This window comes from Dermacentor andersoni, chromosome 2, assembly GCF_023375885.2.
Source record: "Dermacentor andersoni chromosome 2, qqDerAnde1_hic_scaffold, whole genome shotgun sequence".
Taxonomy (NCBI): domain Eukaryota; kingdom Metazoa; phylum Arthropoda; class Arachnida; order Ixodida; family Ixodidae; genus Dermacentor; species Dermacentor andersoni.
This window is the reverse complement of record NC_092815.1, coordinates 111,816,363-111,831,973: the sequence shown is the minus strand read 5'-3', so window position 1 is coordinate 111,831,973 and position 15,611 is coordinate 111,816,363. Positions and strand designations below refer to the sequence as shown.

At 48.5% G+C, this 15,611-nt stretch overlaps 1 protein-coding gene across 2 annotated transcripts in view; it reads left to right on the top strand.

Annotated features, from left to right (window-relative positions):
- ATP8B (ATPase phospholipid transporting 8B) overlaps nucleotides 1-15,611 on the top strand; it is a 151,110-nt gene that overhangs the window by 33,483 nt on the left and 102,016 nt on the right. The window contains exon 1 of one of the 2 annotated variants that reach the window (XM_055076571.2): nucleotides 12,909-13,282. The exons of the other annotated variant lie outside the window; for it this stretch is intronic. The gene's annotated coding sequence lies outside the window, so the exon portion shown is untranslated. Of the gene's footprint in view, nucleotides 1-12,908; nucleotides 13,283-15,611 lie in introns of those variants that run through there. 2 annotated transcript variants of the gene reach the window in all.

Below are 15,611 nucleotides of genomic sequence, written 5' to 3'. Positions count from 1 at the left end.
CGCGCCACACGTTTTTCGCGACACCTCCCCCCTACGAAAAAGAGTGTCCCACTCGTTACAAAGCATCACTACAAAACCAAATTAACAAATTAAACACGTACAAATTAAACACGTACATTTAGGGATTCATATAAAAACAAGTATCCGTAAGGAAGATTTAACATCACATAAAACAAAAACAAGTTTTAACAAAATGGAAACAAAATGCACAAGACAAGAAACATCAAAGTTCATTCGCGCGCGCTACACAATAAAATTGACAATGAAGATTATTCGCTTGCGCTGTGATACACATCAGTGTCCGTGTCGTAAGCAGTGATAGTTCTCGGATCGGCCTCGTTGTGGAATGTCCTCCAGTTAAATGTACTCCAATTGGAGCAAAGTTCAATCCCGTCCGGGTTTTTGTCTTGTCGTCCACGATCACTAGTCCACGTCTCACACACACAATCACACGCGGCATGCCTCCGATCACCACGCGAACTACAGTGATGCACCACGCGAGGAACACAACACATTTTCTTTTTCTTTGGACGTTCGTTATCAGATTCGCTGTCTGCGTCGGCATCATCCGAGCACTGTCTGACGTTGCACGGTTCTAACCGCGCAGCATTAAAAGCGTTGCGTTTGTTGCCGGTTTGGTTCACCAACATCTGAGGAGGCTCCATTCGGTGAGCCACTTTCTTGGCGTTCTGGGTTCCGCGTTGGGTTCCTTGGCCTACCTGAAGTAGCGGCTCATTTTTGGAGGTCACAAAGTAGGCGATACTGGCTGACTTTCTTGGGGCGAGTGGCTGTTTCTGGCAGTCAGAGCAGGATAGGACGTACTTGTTGACGTGGCCAAACATCTTGGGCCAGAAGTAACGGCGGCGAACTTTCCCCCAGGTGCGCCTGACGTCGAGGTGGCCCGCCGAGCTATCGACATGACAGTGCCGTAACACCTCCGACCTCAAACACCCTGGGACAACGAGTGTCATGCGACCTTCTTGAAAGCCTTTCGCTCTTCTATACAACACACCGTCGATCAATCGAAAGCTTCGTGCCGTTCTTTTCGTTCTTCTGACAACGGGCGCACTCGGCTGCTCTAGGTGCTGTATTATTTCTTGCATCCAGGAATCCTCTCTCTGCCTTTCGCCGATGTCCACATGATCCAGCACGAGCAACGGTAATGGATTTTCTTCGCTTGCTGGTGCGGAATCATGGGGAAGTCGGGAAAGCAAGCCGAAGTTGCTCTGCTCAAAGTTAGAGCACTGCCGTAGCTCTGCGTCCGTCCCATTCTCTCGGAAAGGCGATGCGAGGGGCTGACTTTTTGCCAAACTGCCAAATGGTCGGCCGGGCGGGTCCCCTACGCTTGGTCGTCCAGGCTGCTCATCCCGACCGCCGCGTTGTTCGTTCCATTGGGGTCCGTTTTCGCGGAACCGTTGCCGGCACTGGGGTGCGATGTGGCCGATGCGGTCGCATAGCTGGCAGCGTGGTCGCTCGTCGTCGTCACAGGAACTTCTCGCTGGGCAGGGCATTGCAGGGCGACGTACATCTTCTTCAATAGCCTTCAGGCGGTCGAATAATGGGGCCATAGAGGCCGCGATCGCCCTCAAGTCCCTGTCGCAGTCGGTGGCCTCTCGCGGGCAGTGACGCTCTGCAGCAGTGCAGGTGGCGAGACATGCCGGAGGCGGTTGCATTCTTGCTCCAGCGGGTGTCACTCCGGCTGGAGGTGCCGAGGCGTATGGGTACCACGACTGCTGACCGGCAGAGAAGTCGGTGCCGATCGCTTCTGGTTGCGACGCATGCATCATCAAAAAAGCTGCCCGATCAATTCGGTGTGAAATTTCGAGGAAAGCAGAGCAGCTGTCCGGGTTTGCAATAAGAATTTTCTCCAGTACGTCCGGACGCAAGCCGCGCATGAGGTGCCGCAACCGCTCCTCTTCCGTCATAGACGGGTTAACTCTGGCGCACAGCAGCACAACATCATAATAATAATCTTCGGGAGACTCTGACGGTAGCTGCGTCCGGTTTTGGAGCCGCAAATATGCGATCTCAACTGAGTGGCGACTTGTGAAAGACGTTTTTAAGAGCGTCGTCCACTCTTTCCATGTATTAGGGGCACCCGTTAAAATTTGCGTGGTGTGCCACTTTTTTGCATTGCCCTCTAATGCCAAATATAAGAATTTTACTTTCGTCCCTTCATCCCAGTTGTTGAGGGAGGCTACGTATTCGTAGCAAAGCAACCACTCGGATATTGACTCTTCTGGTGTGCCTTTAAATACTGGCGGTCCGATGAAAGGTTCCGCTTGAGGGGTGGACATGGTAGCGAGGACAGTAGGGGGTTCGGTTATAGTCGAGCTGTTAGAGCTAGGTTCTTGAGGTTTGTTGCCACGGCCCATGATATTAGTGCGTGGCCTTCGGTACCCAGCACACTCCACCACTTTGTAGCGAAGTGACGCAGCCGTGAGTTATCAGACGAATCAACTCACCAGGGAGACGGAAGAAGAATGGGGATGAGCTCTGGCAGGGGTCAGTCCAAATCCGCAGGTACGACGACGAGAGTAGCATTTGAATAACTAAGTTTATTCACTTGAGATTTACTTTAAGTTAACATTGTATAAAAAGTATTTACAAACAGAACGATGTCATACCCGTCGTTGTCGTCGGCCTGCCTGACCGGCCTGGTCTCCCCTGGTGAAGATGCGCCGTCTGCTGCTGTCTACTTGCTCACCCAAAAACTACTCGAACGACTCCTTAAATAAGTTTCCCCAGCATCCAAGGGACCCGCGGACCGGCGGGAGGCGCAGGCTTCTCCACCAATGGGTTACTTCGTTACCCCGACCAATCAGGCAAGCCGACATCATCGAATAAGCGGCAGAGTTCAAGGGGTCAAGAAATGGTCGCGTTAACACTCCGTACACAAAAGCACTCTGACCCTAACTAATCGGCTTTTGACAGCCGAGCGGGGGGAAGAGGGCGCGTCAGGTGCACGTGTGACGTCAGGCGCGGCGGCCGGGTGGTCAGTACCTGGCCGTGGCGCCGTCGCGGTTATTTGGGGTACAAAGGTTGTCCCCGCGTCGAGGAGCCCACAAAATTCCCCGAAAGTAAGCAAAGAGGCCCGCGCCACACGTTTTTCGCGACACTATGATGGATGCATTGAGTGCGCCTCAGTGTCCGTATAGTGTCATTGCATATCAGAAAGAAATAAAGATAACGGGGGTGGGGGGTGGGGGAAGAGGTTGAGACGGAGATCCTTGGGTGTGTTGAAACAGGTCCATGTAAGCCTTTAGCTGCCACGGCTCCCACTCTACCTTGCGCCTTGTGCCTCGGTTCATTTTTATAGGACGCCTCTCAAGGCCACCTCAAAGAGGGTGCGGATCTTTATCCCGTCACCAACGCGTTTTTCTCTCTCGCGTGGTTAGAGAAGACAGTTGGGCTAGTTGGTGCTTATTACAGGCTTGAGACGTCATTAACTAGCGCGAAAATGACAACGGACGACAGCAAGAAGCACATAGGACAGAACCCTGCGGCAGCCGTCACAATAAGTGTACAGCACGCGTTCGTGCTTGCGTCTGGCGCAGTCATGTATAGAACGATCCGACCCGTATACAGCTGTAGTATCCCTGTCCGCTAACCGCACCGAGCACTCAAAGGGCCCCTCACCAGGCCACATAGCAAATCTTGGTTATACGCTGGAAGTTGTTGCGTGCCCTCTAAGGAGTGTGCTAGGCAGCGTTTTCTTTTTTTTTTTCAGATTACTTCATTCATAGCAGAGATGGAAATATTTAAGTGGTGCGAACCCATGATTTCAGGAGGCAAGCGTCACCGCCCACACGAGACACTCTCTGCTCTCGCCTCTTTTAGCCTCTGCTAGCGAAATTTCTTCCCTGCGTTCTCTAGTACAGGATCCGGAGGATCGCGTGACGATTGCATCACGGGCTTCGCCTTTTTGTCTTTATTCCTTCTTTCTGTCTTGTTTTCTTTTCCGTTTTCTTCTTTTTTTTTGGAATGGCTCATTTCCGGTGACGTTGTCGCGCGCGAGCTGTTGTTGCATTTGTCTCGCGTTTCGCTCAGCGTACGATGTTGTGCGTCAGCACGACAGCACCTGATCAGTGCCGCACCCACGAGCAATGTGGCAGGCACGAGAGGATGAAATAGCATGATCGCGGCGCAGGAACACGGTAGAATATGACATAGTGTTGTTCTCGGCGTGCGCGACGTGGGTACAAGCAGATGAACCGGAGGTACATCTCTCTTGCTACGGTACGAAATAAGTAAAGCAAAGAAAGGTGCAGTTTCGCCGCAGCGCGAAGCATCTATTGCGATAGCAAATTAGTGCACAGCATACGAAGCATACGTGTAAACTTGGAAACATTCGCTTACTAACTGAATTAGCAAGCATATGGTGTCAGCGCGCACGAGCGAACATGAACGCATCACACTCGACGAGCACAGAAACTCGCTGTCAAAACGCTGGTGTGAGCAATGCGGCAGCAGCAACGAGAGAAGTGACCTACGTGCAATCGACCGCTTCAACGCAAGAGCGGCGAGCACACAGCGCTCACAAACGTATATGATCCGTCTGTCGATCATTTTCAAGATACGGCGCGCGCGACAATACAAATTGCACACTTGACGGAGTCGAAGCCGCCCCCACCTCCCTCCCGCGCTGCCTCCCCGCGTTCCTCCATATATGGCGCGCGAGAACGAGCCGCGATCATCAGTTCCCTTTGCGCCCGGCCGCGAAACGCGCAGTTGCTGTCGGAGCACAACGCCGCCCCCATCCCATCCCCCCACGGACGCGACGGAAAACGGCGCGTTTGCTCTCCACTTTCTTCGTTCGCGCGCGCCAGATTGAGCCGCGATCGTCGTCATCCCTCGCATGCTTTCATTCGCACATACAGCATATACGACGCGCGGTGACGGTACGTGTTATCGCCTTTGGACTTTGTCCGGAACATCACGGCGACGGCAAACATGCGCTTGGAGTATCCATGTACTTGTTATAGCAATTAAACACGCAGACGTTCGGGGTGTATATGTTCACGCGATAGCGTTAAGAGCTCCGTGTCGCAAAAAAATTCGATGTCGGCGTCGGACGTCACTTGCAGAGTTGCCAGATGGCCACAACAAAAAATAGCCAAATGATCTCAAAATGTAGACCAAAAATAGCCAGACCGAAACTTTTTGTGAGCGAAAAGTAGCCAAAAACATTTTTTTCTCATCATCATCATCATCATCATCATCATTTTATTTTATGAAACCAATGCAACAAAACATGATTGGACCCATAGCCAGATCGGCTAGTGAAAGGTCCAAATACAAGATATTCACTAAAGAAACTAAAAAAATTGCCAAAACGTTTGATGATGTTCTGGAGGTGTTTTATAAATGGTGTCCAAATTTCACCGCGTATTTTCGGCTCTAAAATTACTTCCGGTGCATACAACCAGCACAACACTGGCCTCAAGATCTGCGTAAACAATTCTAGTGAGAGCTGCTACTCAGACGCGGATTTGGGCACCACTATATTGTTACTGTGAGCCGAAAGATTTTCTTTTCCAATTTACTCGTGACGTTATTGGTTTTTGCTGAGCCACGCTCTGAGCTAACTTCAGTTCACGCCTCGCTTTACCCGAGGCATTTTTCTATAAGAGTCGGGCAAATATTGCCAGCTCCAAACCTGCCGGATCAGCTTCTCCTGGTCAGGATCGATCGCGAGTGCCCACGAGGCCGCCCGAGCTCAATGTATCTTGGAATAGGGATGGCTTTCCTAAGCTGGATTCATAAAGTAAACATGTTCTTTTTCTCCCGCTTTCTCTCTTTCTTTCTCAATTTCGTATTCTTTACTCGAAGGCAGCACGACGCTGAGTTGGCAAATGCTGCCGCTTGGAGGCACACCGGTCTCTGGAGAAAACTTGAAACGTTCTCGCATTTTCCTCGTGCGAAGAAGCTGCAGTTGTGACTGCAATTCGCCTTTGAGTGGGAACAAGCAGAACGACTTGCTGGTCCATAACAGAAGAGGTGACTTAACGTTTATGGTTTTAATTGACACCTGGATTACGGCTCTGGCAATAATCCAGGTGATATTAGTATCGAAAAGAGTTGAACTGCGCAATATGAAACCATGTACGTGAGTTTCTGTGGAGGCAGACAGGAATGCGTGTGTCGCCAAATTTCAGAGGGGGGATGCGTACCTTACTTTCAGTGCGACTTGCAGTGTGCAAAAATAATAAAATATGGACGTATTAACGGTACCACAAGCACCTAATATCTATATCGAACGCAGTTTTCTTTCTCTTCACAGCTGGAAAATACGTGTGAGCAAATAAATGTAATGACTACTAAGAGGAACAAAGAGGAATTACAATGATCATAAAGTACGTGCATATAAAAAGTAATCCATAATCGCAATTACTCGCACGCACGTAGTTTAAAAGGAAAAAAAAATTGTCGCAGGAGTACGGTATGACAACCGACGAGTTATCATCCAGACGTTGGCAAGGCAATCGCTCAGCGACCTTTGGTGAGCAATTGTCTTGCCATCTCCACTGTGGACGAACATCGTTTTTCATATGTTTACAGAGCCTATCATTGTAAAAATATGTAACGTTCAAGAAGTAGCAGGAAACAATCGCAGCTTCCACTAAAACAAATAACGACAAAAGGCATTGTGTAGAGTCCCAATTGATACTTTTCACACCAGGGATTTACGCAAATTGATTAAATCTACAATCTAGTCCCATTTGAGATAACTTCCACTGCCACTTGGACCATATAGAACTGCAGAGTTGAAACGTGACAGGAACTGTTCATCTGTCTAAAAATATTTGCAGCAGTCCCCACTCTCTGCCAGACCAAACTTAACCCTTTGAGACGCTGTCTATACAATTGTGCACAGCAAGAGAGTGCATCAATAGCAAAAGCACTGATGAAAGTAATGGTATTTAAAATGTGTTTCATACATCTTGAAACACTTATTATTGGAACTGTGCTGCAACTTTGAATAACGTGCACAATCTTTAACCAAAATGAGTGGGAAGGTAGACGGCTGGGCGTTTTTATTCTGTGTCAGTATGTTGTTAATAGCGGGTTCACTTCTTTCATTGTTTTTTGCAATGTCATGCACCAGGCATAATTTTCAAGTGGCTGGATAAGTGCTTTTCAAGCTTTTCAAAACACGAAATATATTTTGTGTTCCTGTAGTGAGTTTTCGCATGGAGCCGAAATTTTGTAAACTTGACAGAACTCGCTAAACAATTGAAAATTCTTATTATTTTCTGCAGCTGTACACTTTCTACGATTCGGAAGATGCATGAGATGTGGTGAAAGCAACTTTTCAATCAACGGGATAAAGTGGCGTCTGAAAGGGTTAACATGAAGGAGAACCTGTAGTGTCTCATTCGACATGCGGTTTCACAAATCATTATTTGTCAACGAAACCTAGCTGAACACGCGTTCGATAGCTGCGTTCGAAAGAGACAGCACAAGTATACGGACAAATCAAGCTCAGACAGCAGGGGGAACATTTCTCGTTTGAAGCGACTTGGGAATTTTTTCGTTAAGTTACGAAGTAAATAAATAACGAGGTGATTTGCTAGAAAACCAAGCAATAGGCTTCGAGGAACCCATGATAAACATTGAAGGACCACGAGCGACAATTAGGTGCCACAACATGCGTACGTATACTTGAGCTGTTGTGCAAGTCCACATATTAGTTTGTTGTGTGGCAGCCGGCATGGAACGCGTACTCGACAGCTGTCAGCCCCACCGTTTTTCTTACTGAACCACGCGTGAACCGGCAGCAGTGGGCACCGAAACCAAAGCAAGAAGAGAGCTTAGCGCTGGGATGACGTATAAACATGGCAGCCATGACATAACGCCATCCTCCAAGCGCTGGTATTGCCTCATAACACAGCCTTCGAGGTTGCCTACATATCTTTCTAGTAGCAATGAGCTTTGGGTTTTCATAAACCGGCGTTCCTGAATTTTGTCACTGTTGACGTGGTCCTCGGGACTCCTTAAGACTAAAATAGTCCAAATATAGCCATGCAGACAACCCGAACTTTCGAAGCCAACCCGCATAAATAGTAGCTCAATTTGGCTATTAATAGCCCAATGTGGCACCCCTGGTCGCTTCGGGAGAAATAATTCCGAACTACAACCACGCAGGCCCTCCGCGTGGCGCAGATGCGTTACTGAACTAATTGAATTCCTCAAAGTAAAATACGTTAGAAAAATCGTTAAGTACTACCTAAACACAACCTACAGACATGATAGCGTCGGAGTTTAATTTGAATATACCAGAAAACATAATTCTGTTACAACTCTCAAACATAACTCTCAAAGGCGAAGCTTAAGCGTCCTCCAGATTTTTGCAGCGAAGCTGTGTATGGCTATAGGGTTCCATGCATTTTTGTTCTCCGTGAACAAAAACTCATGGCTCATACCCCCGCAAGCATTTATGCTCCCCTAAACAAGCAAAATATGCCATGGCTCATAGCCTCGTAAGGCAGACGCTACAATCACTCAGCAAAGTGAAGCGAATAGTGCTTAAATTATTTATAATCACGCATACAACATGCAGAACAACATGTCGAAAACTGTCATCAGGAATGGCTCATACCCCCGTAAGCACGCAAAAAATGCAATGACTCATAGTCGCGTAAGGTTCATGGCTACTTACTTTACGTGAATTAGCTTCGATGACACTACTCTTGTTGTCGTTGTCGATGATTTCAATATGGATGTGTCGGTACCGGAAAGGGAGCGGTTTTCGTGTTTCGTGTTGCAGACATATCGCTTGCGATGCCATACCGATCCGGCCCAACCGACCACCCGGCCAGCGGCGTAGGAGCATCGATTAGACATTATCAAAGAATGTGATTGCAGTTGCGAGTGAAATAATGACCACTGATCAAGACAATAGATGAGTGTGCGTACCTTTGGACACGATGGCCACCCATCAGAACAATAAATGAATTTGAACCTTTGTTCAAAATTATGTGTCACCTCCGTGTCGTGTGCTAAACAGCTTCGCTGGTCAACCACCTTCAAAGAGTGGAATGGCTAATGTTATTTTTTTTCTGTAAACTTTAATTCGTCTACTGAGGCAACGGATTAAACAAATAACTGACGTTGCCTCGAATAATTCTCAAAGTCACGATGAGCGACGTCACAGCAGGGCCGTGTATACGCAGGCGCACTTGCGCGAACGACATCGGAGAGGGATTCTCCGTTTGAAGGTACTGAAAGGTTGGGTGAAGGCGCAGCACAGTCTCTCGGTAGAGAGAGAGAGAGAGAAAAACAACTTTATTTGACCAAGGGGTTCGGGCACGTAGGTCCCAGGGTCCCCGCGTGACCAGGGCACCTCAACTATAGAGGCTGGAAAGGGTTTTCTAGCCTCTCTACCTCAACCGCGCTGCACAAGGGGGGGGGGGGGGGGCGAGGATTGGAAAGGGCAGTGAAAGAAAAGGGGAGCAGCAGCAGCCGAAACGCCGCAGGCGTAGGTAGGGATGGTGTTCGAGGCGTTCAGCGAGGTCGACGCCTTCGGCGAGGGCCAGGACTCCTCGACTGGGAGCGCGGCTCACGCGAGGAGAAGGGCAAACGGCGTTCTGTTTGAAACGTTCGCTTTCCACGGTACTTAGGGGCGTAATACTTTGCAGGCACAATCGTTAGCGCACATTGTACGCGCGGCGCTTGTCAGCTCAAGATGGCCAGACCCTGTGGGCCCTTCAATGGCGGTCGAAGCGTTCGGCAAGGTCGTTTTCCACGCTACTGGGACTCTGCGAAGCTACGCAGGTATGTGGAAATTCTGCACAGCTGTCGATCGTCGGCCAGTGGGGCGGTGTGTGTAATGTGCACCGGACATTTCGTCACCAGTAGTTTCTAGGCTGTTTCTGGCGCCCGCTTGCGAGCGCATCGTCGCCCCTTGGCATAATACGATAGCAACGGAATTTCGCAAGTTTCCTCTGGACCAACTGAATTATTCGCCGCTGGAAATCTGCCGAGGAGCAAATTCGACTCACGATGCATATTAGATTACGCACGATTGTTAAGAAATTTTTATTCTGAGGTTTTACTTGCCCACGATATGATTACGGGCCGTGCCATGTGGTGTTGTCCGGATTGATTCTGACCACCTAGAGTTCTTTTAACCCTGTAATCACCCAATGTATCACATACGCTACACTGCTTTTGGTATCTCAAATTTTTTATGTAAACACGGCAACCTAACGCATAACCTATAGTGGCGTGTTTGACATGGCTGGAGCGACTTTTCAGCTGTAGCTAGTTCAGCAAACCTATTAATAATGAATTAATTGATGTACTAATGAAGTTTTAACTCCAGCAACATGTCATTGTTTCTCTATACAAATGCACTCTCCTTGGCCAGAAATAAATATAAGCAAGTCTTTTCTAATTTTCCTTGAGGTGGAACTGTGCTTGGCCATTGCAGGGTTAACGCACACCCAATGGACGGTATTCGGGCAGGCGTTCTTGTATTTCGCCCCATTGAAATGCGGCCGCGCCGCGACCGGGATTCGATCCCGCGTCCTCGCGCTTAGCAGCGCAGAAGCCAAAGCCACTGTATATACGCCACCACGCACCGGACAGGTTTCGAAATTGTTCCCCCAGCCTGAAGACAAATGGTGGCAACCGCTTCCAGCCACAATCGCAGCGCTGGCAGCTCCTTTTTGTGGGAGCACGGCCTCCGAGGCCTTCAACGCGCGCGATTTAGGATTTCTGAGGTCGTGGTGAGGAGCATAGCAGTCAGAGGAATGGATAGGTCTGCGGCCAGTAGCGCCAACTAGGCTTAACAGATCGCGAAGGTATACCTTGGGCAGTGTCGGAACATTAAAAATACAACATTGCCGTATAAGGAACTAAGCACAACAACTAATTCAACCTATGGACATCGAACAAGCCCACCGATTAAGAAGAAAAAAAAATTCAAAGTAAACAGAAACCGGCCAATTCTTGTTAAATATGCGCATTTTAAAATGATAAAATAAATCATTTTTCTTCTCTTTAAGCTGTAGAAGATTAAGTTGTGCTTTTCAAACACACTCAGAAACCTAGCTCCTTTAACACTCTACGGGGTGTCCATGTTTAATTTTTGCAGACTATTCAAGAATCGCTCGTTGGCAGACCACATAAGTCTTTGGGCTCGATTATTCGAAGACGTTGACATTATTTTTTCGAGAAATCGAAACACATGTCAAACTAATTAACACAAGTTCACTAATTAGCCGCTTAATTAATTGTGGCCAGTGAGTCTGCGAGGCGTATCCACTTGGAGTGAGTGAGTGAGTGAATAAACTTTATTGAATAATTGCTTCTTGAGCTGGCCTCATGTGAGGCTTATCGATGGTCGGGGCCCCTATTTCAGAGCTCTGCTGGCTTCCGTAAGCCTGTCGGCTCTTCTGACCAGCTGCATGTGTATTAGTCGTATATGATTCGCAAGAAGCGCCGACCGCCACGCGCTCCAAGTGTCGCGTTTCAACTGCTATGCACTGCACTCGTCGCTGGTTCTACACCGCTGCTCGGCTTTATATTGAGACAGGCTGCAGTGCGGCAATCAGTGTCGATAACTGGACTCTTCGAAAGGTCTGTCCCGCACACATATGATATATGCGCTTGTGACAAATTACGGCGCCACGCTCCGACGCTTTATTTTTCTCCTTCTCCTTCTACTTTCCTTTTTTTCTTTTTTTTTTATTTACCTCCCATGATCATTTCGCAGGCTGTTGTATGTAGCTCGCTGACGCGCGCACACAACGCAGCTGAACCGGTTGAAACGTTAATTATTGGCCTACATTCGCGTACTATTCACAGGCCTCATGGCCGGCACGTTGGACACGTGCAGAGAGTGAGAGAAAGAAATAAAGTCGCTCAATTAGGGGAGCAACGAAACAATGCGCAGCTGCCGTAAGTGATAACAGTCGTAACGGCGAAGAGAAAGCGCGGGATAAGAACGTCTGAAAAGAAAGAGAAAACGGGCCAGTCCATCTTCGATGGTTAATCGTCGGTTTGCACAGCGCATTACTCGCGAACATCGTACGTTGACTTACACGCACGCCTATAACGCTTAACTAACACACATGCCCTAACCATTGCGATTGTGCCATCCCGAAACTCCCCCCCCCCCTTTTATTTTTTGTACGAGGAATTTCGCCGACACGGACGTCGACGAATGTCGACTGCGTGACGAGCCGTATACGCATTTATACTCGCTTTAAGAAGTCTGTCACGATTGCTTTGAGTACGCGATGCGTTACTAATTTCTGGGCTCAGTTACGTATCGCGTTCTGCGTATTTCAATCTTTACGAAAAGCTTGCAGAAACATTTGTTCGTCTCCCTCAAACGTAAGCTAGGCCACCATGTTAGCAGCCTTGCGGTGTAGCTATCAACGCAGGCATGCATCTGCTCACCAAAAAACATGTACGTTAGAGGGGCCGATCAGCGTGCACAGAAGACGAGCGAGAGAGATCGAGGTCTTACAGGAACGCACCCTGGAGAAGAAATTCTTCACTCCCCGAGCTCCGGGGTCCGATTAAATCCAAGCGCGATACTGCTTTTCCTATAGTGCGTCGATACCCGTTCGTCACGCTTAATATAAGCAGTGATCATAAGCAACGGCATTGTACCGCACGTAAACTCGTGTTGCACCGAACAAACTATTTCTGCACCGCAGAAGTGTATACCCCTCTCTCACCAGTCATAACAGTGCGTTTCCTGTTGTAGAACAATGCAGTGCAGCTTCGTATTCACGATGAAGAACCAACTGTATAGCCTGTATAACGCACGCCCATCCATGGCGTGCCCTTCAATTGTTCGCCAATGTGAGACCGGCATGACGAACCCGCGCTCCGTGCGTTGCGCAAGCACCGCACGCTTTGCCCCTTGGGACTAGAACGGACGGGAACGGTTTTCACTGCCTTGCATGCTGCTGTGCAAAAGGTTACGGAGTGCTTCGAGTAGTTATCTGTATATAAGAGATAATCGTCACTCTGCCACAGCGAAGCGGGCCAGGATGATAACGTCGCACCATGCTATTGTTTCGACCCGCGGCGAGCTTTTCATTTGGTGTCTTTCATTTCTTGTCTTGTGTATTGTTGCGCGCGTTGTCCACCAATCCTCGAAATAGCTCCTTTCGGTGATAAGTTCTGTACTGCTCGCACCGCTCATGGATTGTGTCGTCGCTGACGTGTGGGGTGTACCTTGCCTATATAGGAGGTGTGACTTTTCGAGAAGAGGCGTGAAATTTTGCACTGCCCCAAAGGAATTAACCCGCTGCTCACGGTAGGTGTTGAGCCTTCGTATACTGTATATAGACGACGAAGCTTTCGGGCCGCGGAAAGAAAACTAAATTTTCTGGCTCCCCCGCGTAGGCCGGCATGTCTGAAATTGAAAGGTTAGCGGGTTCTCGCGCAAATATCGCGCGTATATACCAGTTGGAGTCCGCACTTCACTCACCGCTTCGCTGCACGCATCCTTTGCCTGCGAGTCAAATTTCATTTGTTTGTTTGTTTGTTGTTTGTTTGTTTCCTCGCCCTACGATGTAGTCAGTAAAATTTCGCTGGCAAGAACGAAGCCCGCCAGGCAAGGTTTCTTCGTTCATGCTTTCTGGATCAACTTTTTTTTTCTTTGTCGAAACAGTTTACAAACTCATTCTGAATGTCCACTGGAAATAGCTTATTTGTTTAGTTTTTCTTAGACGTTAGGAGGGACTTTCTTTTTTCAAGAAAGGTGAAGTGAAATATCGTTCTGAAAGTGTTCTCTCAGCGCGCTTTATGCGAGCTGCTTCAAACTGTGTGTGTGTGTGTGTGTGTGTGTGTGCGTGTGCGTGTGCGTGTGTGTGTGTGTGTGTGTGTGTGTGTGTGTGTGTGTGTGTGTGTGTGTGTGTGTGTGTGTGTGTGTGTGTGTGTGTGTGTGTGTGTGTGTGTGTGTGTGACTAAAATAAAAAAACACTAGTGAAACCTTTGATTAGTCCTTTTGTCCTTTCCAAGGCCCTGGAAGAAGATCGTTCAGTTGGAGAAATTACATAGGTCCGGCTTATTCAATTCAACATACGGCTGACCTCGATGACGGTCGACCTTCGCGCGGGATCAAGCCATTCCTGATGAAGTCATTGAATTGACCCGGCGCTCGTCCTGGAGGGATGGATAGATATTAGAAGCGTCCCCTTTGGAACGGGGCGGTGTGTTGTGCCACCAAGCTCGGGTTATTATATTGCCTAATGACCTACCTATGTTAAAGAAAAAAAAAGGAAAAGGAAGGAAACCCACGATGAATACCCATAACCAATGTTTCTGAATCCCTACTGTGAACTTTGTTTTTGTACGCCTCCGTTGTTTGTCGTTTCCCTACTTTTCTTCCACCAATCTTCCAATTGTCCTGGATGGATGGATGGATGTTATGAGCGTCCCCTTTGGAACGGGGCGGTGGGTTGCGCCACCAAGCTCTTGCTATTGTACTGCCTATTGTGCCTAGATTAAAATAGAAGAAGAAAAAAAAAAACGACTATGAACTCCCACAACCAAATGTTCCGGCCCCCTGTTGCGAACTTTGCTTTTGTACGTCTGCGTTTTTTTTTTGTCGTTTCCCTACTTCAACCAATATTCCAATCGCCTCTTACGCCCATATAGCGCTGATAGCGCCGATAGTGCGCTATATATAGTACGCTCCTATAGCGCCTATAGTGCGCCTCCTGGTGTCCGTAGCTTGTTGACAAGTGCCTTTCGCGCTGCCATACACGTCGATGTACATCTCGATTATGAAGAACAAATAGCTTATGCTCGAAACGTTATAGGATAATGCAGAAAGAAAGGTCAAATTGCACCCTGTCTGGACCTGAAGAAAGCCCACGTAGCGATGTACAGGGGCTTTCAAGTCTTCAAGTCAGTTGTTATTGCCGACTGATGCGTTACAAATACTTGCGCTCCTGAGCACTAGGTCGAGAGTTCGATCCCGGTCGCGGCTGCCGCCGCATTGCTATGGGGGCAGAATTAAAAAAAAAAGAATGAATGAAACGCTCGTTTACTGTGCATTAGGTGCACGTCAGAGAACCCCAGGTACAGTCAAAATAACGCGGAGTCCTTCACTATATGGCCTATCTCATAACCAGATCTTGGCAGGGGCGTAGTCAGGGGGGGGGGGGTCTTATGGGGCTTCAGCCCCCTCCCCCTCTCCCCGAAATTTTTTCGTGCTGTCATGCACCGCCGACCAAAACAACCCCCGGCGCTGGAAATCATTCTGTACTTGGTCTAGAACGTGTTTTTCACGCCCGAAAAGACATTTCAGCGCGAACATGGCAAACGCAGGCTGGATTTCGCGGCAACACCTATGCACCGGCAGTCGCATAACGCAAGGAGCCCCATCCGAGCACAGCTTCGCCCCCACCATTCATATCATTGGCAATAAATGTTTCTACCGCCACCAGTTTCAACGGCGTTTTGATGGCGAGCGGGCTCGTCGCGGCATCTCGCGGAGGCCGCGGAATCGGCGGAACGCATGGATTTGAATCCCGAAACTTTATGGGTATAAAGTTCTCATAAGCTTCTGATGCGAAAGGTGCCTTGATATTTCCAAAGCCGTGCTTTAGATTTTCAATTCTGGAACTTTGTGGGTT